General features: G+C 36.4%; 1 non-coding gene across 1 annotated transcript; it reads left to right on the top strand.

Annotated features, from left to right (window-relative positions):
- The first annotated feature begins 8,270 nt into the window (after nucleotides 1-8,270).
- Nucleotides 8,271-8,432, top strand: LOC111816835. The gene has a single exon (XR_002821162.1). It is a non-coding gene; the product is annotated as a U1 spliceosomal RNA (small nuclear RNA).
- Nucleotides 8,433-10,555: the final 2,123 nt, after the last annotated feature.

The following is a 10,555-nucleotide window of genomic DNA, read 5'->3' as shown; positions in this document are numbered from 1 at the left end:
CTCAGAAGACCAGACTGACAGGCACTCCAAGGGTGAAACTACCACCACATATCACCACTTTCAGTGCAGTTGCTTAGTTCACAGATGTCAGGATAGTTAGTCAGGGTGAGAATCTTTCCAATTAACTGCTAGATTCAAATGGCCGTGACGCATCCACATGGCTGACACTGACAAAAGTTCTACAATCTGAAGTACAGGATCTCAGGATAAATCCTGAGGGAATTTTACTGATCTTATCAGACCCAAAAGCTACAACTCTTGTTGCATAGGTTCTGATTTACCTTGGTCTTAACCATCCAGCAGAAAAGTATAAAAACAAAATATAAGAAGTAAAGCCATGCTGTTAGGTTGAGCTGTAGGGGACTCAGGTCAACAATTTTTGACATTGTCAGTCAAACAGAAGACCCAATGCTATTATGGGCTACTGGACTCTTTTAGAATATTTTGCTGAGTTTACACACCTATAACATTCAAATAACGGAACTTAACAACAAAAAGTGGATGCAGATGAATGTACACTTTGTATCTGAGTATTCAAATGGCTAGGATCGATATACAGTTACATTCTCTTAATGAATGGATGGATTTGTTCTAATGGTGTTTGTAAGTAGGATATCATGTCTGCATCTTGTACAGCAATTAACCACTAGGAAGAATGTATACAATGTGTTAAATATTGAAACTGTCCTACCAGTTTGGTTTGAAACTGTCTCATTGCTATTTGTTTCTCAATAAATTTCTGGAAAAAAATCTTCTGAAGATTCTCAGGATCATTACCTTGCCCATCTTCTACATATAACTGTATGGCTTGACAGTGTCATGTTTCCTAGCTCTTCTCCTTCCCATCTTTTGATTAGTTAGTCCTTGAGATCCTGTTTTCCTTTTACTTTTATTATACCTTTCTATTTATATTTCTTCTTTTGAGTTCTTATACTAGGGAAACTATACGATATTTACACATGTGTTTCTGGTTTATTTCACTTATGACTATATCTTCAAGTGGCATCCACTTCAATAGAAAGACTTCGAGTTTATCATTCTTTATAGCTGAGTAATACTCCATTATGTAAAAATACCACATCTTCTTCAACCATTCCTCAGGTGATGGGCATCTTGGTTGTTTCCAAGATTTGGCTATTACAAATTGTGCTGCTATAAACAGAGGCACACATATATCACTACGATATGATGTTTTCAGATCCTCTGAGAAAATTCCCAGTAGAGTAGTAGCTGGTTTAAATGGGATTTCCAGTCCAACTTTTCTAAAGAGTCTCCATACTGATTTCCGTAACAGTTGCACCAGTCTGCATTCCCACCAGCAGTGGAGAAGGGTTCCTTTTTCCCCACAGCCTCTCCAACATTTGTTGTTGGGTGACTTCTTTATGATAGCCATCATTTCTGGGGTGAGATGATATCTCACTGTTGTTTTAATTTACATTTTGTGGATGGCTAGTGATGTGGCGCGTTTTTTTCATATATTTATTCACTTCTTTAATTTCATCCTCTGTGAAGTGTGTGTTCATCTCGGATGCCCATTTCTGAATTGGATCTTTAAATTTTGGGACGCTAGTGTTTTTTAATTCTTTATTCTAGAGAGCAGACTTTTGTCTGAGTACTTATTTGTCATGATTTTTTCCAAATTTGTGGGTTGCCTTTTCACTTTGTTGGTAATTTCTTTTGACATGAAAAAACTTCTGAGTAAGAGCAAGTCCTAGCTGTTAATCCAACTGTCTCCCATGCAATTTGATTTCTGTCCATGAACTCTTTGCCTACCCTTGTGTCTTCAAGAGTTCCTCCTACTTTCTCTTTCAGGAGATTTAGTGTCTCTGCTTTAATGTTTAGATCTTTAATCTATTTTACTTTAGTTTATTGCATGGTGATAGAACTGGGTCAAGTTTTTATTTTTGGCATATAGAGAGCCAGTTTTTCCAGCACCATTTGTTAAAGAGGCTATCTTTCTTCCAATGAGTATGTTTGGCCACTTTGTCAAAGATAAGGTGACTGAGTGTGTTCATAGGGGTTTCAGTGTCTTCTAATCTATTCCCGCGATACTCAGGTCTACTTTGTTGCCAGTAGTATCCTGATTTTATCACAGTATCCTTGTTTACTTTTCACTTTTGATAAACATATCAGATGTACACATGCATGGGGTAAGTGTAACATTTCTATACATGCATATAGGATGTCCTGATTTGTTACAACCTCATTTTCCTGCCCCATATTCTTCTCTGTTAATTACTATTCCATATTTTGGTGACAAGTCAACCATGTTCAGAATTCTTCTGATTTTTTTAAATAATTAATTTTATTGGCACCATTTAGATATAAACAATGATCGTATTCTTCATAGGTTATTTGCATCTGTACGTGATACACCTTGATTCTTCTTTTTACCTATTTCCTTTTCTCTTTTCTCTTCCCTATTTTCAAAAGTCTTGTTTCCATTGTTATCTCATTTTGATTTCCTTTTGTTTCCTCCCCTCATTCCAAGTTCCCTTCTCATTTGAGTATTTTCTTCCTATTTGACAATATCTATTATGTATTTTGGTCCTTATTTACACTTTTTATTTCTCATGACAGAGAAACAATGCAACATTTAGATACATTTGTATGATTTAATTCACCTATGATTATGATCTCAGGATGCATCCATATACTTGGAAGTGCCTGAACTTTATTTGTCTTTATATCAGAGTAGCATTCCATTGTATAAAATAATCGCATCTTTATCCATTCATTTGTTGATGGGCACTAAAATTCAGCTATTACAATCTGTGCCGCTCTAAAATTGTTGTGCATATATCTCAGTCGTATAATACTTTTAATTATTTTGGGAACATAGCAAGAAGGAGTAGTACTAGGGATAAATCGAACCTCTAACCCTAGTTTTTTTAGTATTCTCCACACTGATTTCCACAGTGGTTGCATGAGTCTATCCTCCCACCAGCATGAAGAAGGGTTTCTTTTTACCTATAGTCACTCCAGAATTTCTCATTGACTGATTTCTTGGTAATAGCCATTTTTTTGGCAGAGGGATGAGATGCAATCTTCGCATTGTTTTTAATTTGCACCTTTTGAATAACCAGTAATGTTGAACATATTTTAATATATTTATTTGCTGTTTTTATTTCTTCTTTACTTTTATTTTCCTTACAAAATAACCAATTCCTTGCCTCATAAGCTTTGAGGTCCTTTACAGGTGTCTGATAAAATCACTATGCAGCTCAGACTCTAGTGATCCTCCTGTTTTCACTCTCCCCAGACTGGGATTACAGGCACGTGCCATTATATCCAGACTCAGTGGCTGCTCACTGCACCTGGGGGTGGGGCAGGTGAGGCATGTGCTGAGGGGTATCAAACTCAGGTCCATGTGCTTGCTTAAGCAGGTGTTTAGTCCACTGATCTATCTCACCAGCCCTAAGCTTTATTTTTGTTAATGGAAATTGGACCCCTGATGTCACATATGCTAGATAAGCATACTAACATTAAGTTACACTCCTAACCCTCTTTACTTTACTTTGATAATTTCACACAGGGCCTAGCAAATTTGTGATTTTGTTGCCATAGCCACCCGGGTAACTGAGATTAAAAACATGTGCCACTATGTCAAGATAGGATTCTCAAATGTGGTACCAAAAATAATAATAGCAGACAGAGACTAGAATTTTAGAGTTAGGCAATCTGGATTAACAAAAATAGAATGACTTCTTTAGGACATGGTCTATTTTGTACTAGAGATACATTTAACATTGAATAGATGTTTTTGCACTTTATGGTGCTATTGAATCCTTAAAAGTCTGCTATTTAGCAGGTATGTTAAAATAATATATCTGGAAAGTATGATAATGAGTAGTAATTGGACTAGATGAAGGTATGAAAATGGTGCCATAATATCAAACTGTTAAATGGGACTAAAATGATAGAAGAATCAAAGTAAGTGAGAATTTAGGATAGATTATCAGGTTTTGAAAAGCTACAGATCAAATATTAAAAACAACTTCATTATGGCATTGTGTAAACAAAACAATATTGACCAATTTTTTTATATTTTGAGTATTTTTCTCAAGTTAATATAGGTATATAATAATCACTATACCATATCTATACACACAAGCTCCTTTGTACATTTTCTCTTTCAAATGTCACTTTAGTTCTTTTTTTTTCCATAATTTTATTGAGAAACAAATAGCAATGAGACAGTTTCACACCAAATTGATAGGACAGTTTCAATAATTAACACATTGCATACATTCTTCCTAGTGGTTAATTGCTATACAAGATGCGGACATGATATCCTATCTACAAACACCACTAGAACAAATCACTCTATTCATTAAGAGAATGTAACTATATATCTATCCTAAACATTTTGAATACACAGACACAAAATGGATATCCATCTGTATCCCCTTTTCTTGTTAAGTTCCATTATATGACTATTATAGGTGCGTTAACTCAGCAAAATATTCTAAAAGAGTTCAGCAGGCCATAATAATATTGGGTCTTCTGCTTCACTGGCAATGTCAGAAATTGTTGACCTGAGTCCCCTACAGCTCAACATAACACCACGGCTTTACTTCTTGTACTTCGTTTTTATATTTCTCTGATGGATGATTAAGACCAAGGTAAAGCAGGACCTATGCAACAAGAGTTGTAGCTTTTGGCTCTGATAAAGTCAGTGAAATCCACTCAGGATTTATCCTGAGATCCTATAGATCTCAGATTGTATAACCTTTGTCAGTGTCAGCCATGTGGATGAGTCATGGCCATTGTTTGACCAATGTGCTTTCTGTGAAAGCCTGAGAGAATGTTTTCTCTCCATGTGACTCTCCTTAAGCACACTCTACATCATCGATCACTTTCCTCTTTGATCCCATAATCTCCTTGATCAGAAAATTTGGGACACTACTGAGTTACATGACATTACAGTACAAGTTCTTATATGTCCTGTGTCTTAATTGGACTTTGGAAGGCTTGGGCCAAAATGTTGGCTTTCCTTGCAGCCCTCCTTTTTCTCTAATGTTGTTCTGCAAACTTAGGTTGTTAATCCTCCAGAAGACAAACTTACTGTTATTACCATACGACCTAGGTTATTAAACTTAACATCACTGTCTGTCTGAATATCAAATACCTTAGGCATAACATGGAACAGGTATTTTTCATCAAGTACTGCTATGTTGAACTTTAAATCCCTACAGAACATGATGAAAAAACATTTAAAAATTAGAATATATTTTTAAAAATAGGCATACAGAATTATATAATTCTTATGTTTATACATATGTCAAAAAATCTAACCATATACAACCTTGAAGCAGGACAGTCCCACAACATTCCTTTTCTTGTCTCTGGCCTTCATTCACCACCCCCTTCTTTTAGAACAATCATCTATCTGAGAGAGAGCACAGCAGCAACTGGCATGTTATGACAAGCAGCCTGTATTCAGAAGACCAGAATGACAGGCACTCCAACCATGAACCTACTATTACAGATTACCATCTTCAGTGCAGTTGCTTAGTTCACATGTATCAATATATATCGTTAGTCAGGTTGAGAATCTTTCAATTAACTGCTACATTCAAAAATTTTCTGGAGATTCTTAGGATTATTGCCTTGCCCATCTTCTACGTATAACTGTATGGCTTGTCACTGTCATGTTTCCTAGCTCTTCTCCTTTCCCTCTCTTAATAAGTTAGTCTTCAAGTTCCTGCTTTCCTTTTACCTTTATTATACCTTTCTATTTGTATTTCTTCCTTTGAGTTCTTATCCTAGGGAAACTATACGATATTTACACATGTGTGTCCAGTTTATTTCACTTTTGACTATATCTTCAAGTGGCATCCACTTCAATAGAAAGGCTACAAGTGTATCATTCTTTGTAGATGGGTAATTCTCCATTGTGTAAAAGTACCACATTTTTTCAACCATTCCTCAGGTGATAGGCATCTTGGTTGTTTACAAGATTTGGCTGTTACAAATTGTGCTGCTATAAACAGAGGCACACATATATCCCTATGATATGATGTTTTCAGATCCTCTAACTTATGAGATCCTGATCAGTCACAGATTGCAGTTATTCTAAAACTTTAAGATACACAAGATTTCTTCCTCTTGTCTCTTAAAACTGTTCTGAGAAAACAAATGGGATTGCTGTATCCTGACAGATTGCCACCAGGTGAACATCTTCTTCTTTGTTTTCCCTGAACTTTGTCCTCAGAGATCTATCATGAATCATACAGCACAGGTGAAGCAATGTAATTGTTTTGAAAATTTACTTAAAGCACTGCTGAGAAAAATGTTCATTCATTTATACAATGTTATATTCAGTTATAGTAAAGGAACATAATTATGATGACTCTGAAATCAAGATGAATGGAAGCTAAAGTAATCTGGAAATCAGAAGTGGGTAGCAGGTGGGTGTCAAGGGACCAGAGGGCATGAACTGTACTCTAAAATCCAAGAAACCTTGGGTGAATCGATTTACAGGAAGTGTTTCTATCACTGACTCATATCAATGTATGTAGACCTATTCTCTGACTGACTGGAATATGCTCACTGCATCTTTGCAGCTCAAAGTTGACCACATCATCTGAAAGCTCCATTTCAGATCCAGTGATTCAAAATCTACAGTGTAATGAATTTCTCAAATGGTTTGCCTGCACAATAAAGTGGTGGGTACTGCTCCCTACCTCGCAACAGCCCATTTATCAGTGCATTAATGCCATATCAGTGGGTTAGTATGCTTGATGAAATTAGATTCCAGATGTTCCAACAACTTCCCTTAAGTAACTAAGCCTTCAAAACAACCTTTTGGGGGTATTTTGATTCATAAGCATAAAATTATTTTCTTTCTATCTATCATCTATCTATCTGTCATCTATCTATCTATTTATCATCTTTTATCTATCATCTATCTATCTGTCTGTCTGTCTGTCTGTCTGTCTGTCTGTCTGTCTGTCTATTATCTATCTATGTGGCAGTAAGGGTAGAAAGCCTAGGTGATGGGTGGAGCACATTTCTGGGTGTGTCTGGGAGGATCATGGAGGAGTGAGAATGGGATGTTTGTCTGGCCACTTTCTCTCTGGAAGTTTACCTGCCTTCTTCCTGGCTACCATGAACTAAGTTATTTTTCTGTAATGATTTTTCTGCCTTGGAACCAGCTGACCTTGCAATCTTCTAAAGTCATGAATAACATTTATGTTATCTTCCTTTCACTCTGTCCATCAACAGGAAAGCTGACTAGTAGAATCTATCCATACATCCTCACAAAGTAGTATCAGGAGTATAAAGGAGCATTCTTTACTAAAAATTTTACATCCAAACTACCTTATTCCTCAAAAGCTAAAGTAGCGCAGTGTGAATAACTATCACATTTCTGAATTTGCATTCACGTAATTTATTCTTTTATGTTAGTTTTTTTTTGCCTAGTTTTAGACTTAGAGAAAAGTGGCAAATATGGTAGAGACTTCTCATACATATGATCTTCACTTAGTTTTCCTAGTGTTATCATAGTATAATTATCAAAACCAGGTTAATATTTTTGTCATCCATTTTACAGACATTATTTGAATTTTTCCAGTTGTCTCCCTCATAATATTTTCACTTTTCGAAAGAAGCCCAGTTACAGTTGCTGGGTTTCGATCCTCAGCGTGCTGTGCCCACCCCACCCCTGGGGCATGCTGAGATGGCGATTGAGACATGGTGTGGCGGCACACGCCTATAATGCCAGCTCTTGGGAATCTGAACACAGGTGGATCACTGTGAGTCTGATCTGCATAGTGAGACCCTGTAGACCCTGTACTGAAATACAAAAATAAAAGAAGTCCACTTAAACTCTCTGATGATTGTTTCTCCCTTCCTCCCTCTCCTTTCTCTTTTCCCTCCATTCTTCCTTCCTTCCTTCTTTCCTTCCTTCCTTCTTTCTTTCCTATTTTCACTTGTTCTTATCATTGCGATTCAAACCCAGGACCTTAACACTGAGAAGTACATTTGCAACTTTAAAAAATGTTCGAGATATGGTTGCACTAAGTGACTAAGTTGCCAAGGCTGAGTTCCAACTTATGATTCTCTTTCTTCAACTGCTTGATGGCATAGGCCACTACACCCAGCTCAGTGATTGTTCTTAGAAATAATTATACAAGCGTACAAGAAATGAGAACATCAGAGAAAGGCAGGATGTTTGTTCACATCAAGAATATCTACGTATTTACTTTTCCATTATGTGCTGAGTTGCATTCCTCCAAAAGATGCTGAAGGTCTAAACCCAAAGCATACTTAACTGGCAGAGGAGATACCATGATTATGAATGTGGTTTCCCAGGGCAAGGCTTATCCATTGCATTCCACATGTACTGACACTGTGATTCCCCCAAATGTGGGAAACTTGACTGCATAATTTGTGCAAGTGTGGGACCTCATTTGTGTTGCAGCACCTTTGCAGATGATCAGATTAACATGAGGACATTAGGGCAGGCCTTAATCCAGCATGGCTAATGTTCTCACAGAAAGGGGAAAATTTGGACTTAGTGACAGACAATACCATGTAAAGATTGGTATTCTGCCACAAAGGAAAGAACTACCAGGAACTAGGAGAGAGGCCAGGAAAAGATCCTTCCCCACATGGCCTTTCTAATATATTGACTTCAGGCTTTTAGCCTGTAGAACACTGTGACAATAGAAATTTCTCATTTAAATATCTTAGTTTGTGCTGCTATGCTGTGGCAGCTCTAGAAAAATCAATCAACTTGCTGAACTTGAGAAGCCATAGAAGCTTGTGCATTTGTGGTGCTGTTACTGTGGCTATGGAAAGGCATCTGGAGAGGTGACTGATCAAGCAGAATCAAGCAATGGATATGATGTGGAAGTAGGTACTGTTATACACTGGCATAGATTATAAGAAAGAATCATAGTGGAAAACTACAAATGTGTGCGTGATGACAGGTAATGTTTTAAAAAGATGAGTCAAGTGCGGGTCATGTGGAGGTAGTCACAGTGTGGGTAAAAACCACTAGGAAAGAATTTGAGTTGAAATTCCCACCACACCTGTCTCTGCTTCTACTTCCCCTTGGTGATATAGGTCCTTAGGAGATCTAGTTTTTATAATATCCCCTCCATGTGTTCCTTATGCTATCCTAGAATACAGAATAACAAAAGTTCCAGATTCTCTTACACATTCAAGATGATGTTAGTATGAAAATTTAAAATATCTGGCACAAATGAAGTATGAATTGAAAGGAAGAATAGGTTCGCAAAGCAAGGACTTAGAATTAGACAGCAAAAGTGTCTGACTCATTAATTCTTAGGGGTGGCTCTTGAAGATTTACAAAGCCTTTTCCAAACTTGAGTTTCTATTATTTTATGATATATCTATTTTAAGGTCCCTGATATTTCTGTATTGTCACACATTGTGTTACTGTTACCAAATATTTTATATTATTTTATCAAGTGGGACATTTGTTGTGAAATGTATGTAGTGTTGGGTCTGAGCATTCCAATGAAACATCAAAACTCTTATGTATATAAAACTCAGTATTGGGTGAGTAAAAGTTATCATTCATATTGTGGTGCTGGCCTGGAATCCCTGCACTGGGGAGGCTAAGGCAAGAGGATTCCTATGAGTCTGAGCTGTGTAATGAAACCCTGTACCAAATAAATAAATAAATAAATAAATAATCTCAATACCAGAATTCCTCTTTTATTATTGACATTATTTTTATTTTTATTTTTATTGATTTTACTGAGAAACAAATAGCAATGACACAGTTTCAAAACCAATTAGTAGGACAGTTTCAATAATTAATACATTGCATATTGTTATCTTCTTAGTGGTTATTCATGGTACAAGATGCTGACATGATGTCCTGTCCAAACACTATTAGTATAAATCTTTCTTCTCATTGAATTAAGAGAAACTAGCTGTATATCTATCCTACTTTGTATATACAGATATAAAATGGTCATTCATTTGTTAGGTTTTGTCACAGAAGGGTAGTCCATTGTCATTTAAATATTGTAGGTGTGTGAATTCAGCAAAATATTCCAATATAGTCCAGTAGCCCATAAGAGTAGTGGGTCATCCACAGGACTTATTGTTATTATTTTGCTTTCCCAAAAATAGTTTGGTAGAAAGAGAAAACTTTGGGAGGGAAAGGTGCAGGATATGCTTCGCTCTCAATGTAGAACTCACTAGATATAACACCAGGGCTATTGAATATATATATTCAGGACTATATATTCAGGACCAGACACAATTATTCAATCTTGTTAATTGTTTCAAAAAAATTAATGAGTGAAAATTTGAGCTTTCTTATTGTTGTATGGGCAAAATTGCGTTGTGCTTAGAACTGTTGTATAAAAATAATCTATGATTTTACTAGAATTGAGCCTACCTTTAAATATTACTGTCATATTCCTGCCACTCTTGGCACCAGAGGACTTCTAAATGCCGGAGGAGTCTCCTAGAAAAGGAAACATATACATCTGCACTTCTGCCTCTTCTGGGTCTAGTGAATCATCTTGAAAATCACAGTTCATCAATGTTAGTTGCTAAACCTTTC

This window comes from Octodon degus, unplaced genomic scaffold (genome assembly GCF_000260255.1).
Source record: "Octodon degus isolate 3935 unplaced genomic scaffold, OctDeg1.0 scaffold00041, whole genome shotgun sequence".
Lineage (NCBI taxonomy): Eukaryota > Metazoa > Chordata > Mammalia > Rodentia > Octodontidae > Octodon > Octodon degus.
Note: the sequence above shows the minus strand (reverse complement) of the source record. Positions and strands in the feature narration are given on the sequence as shown.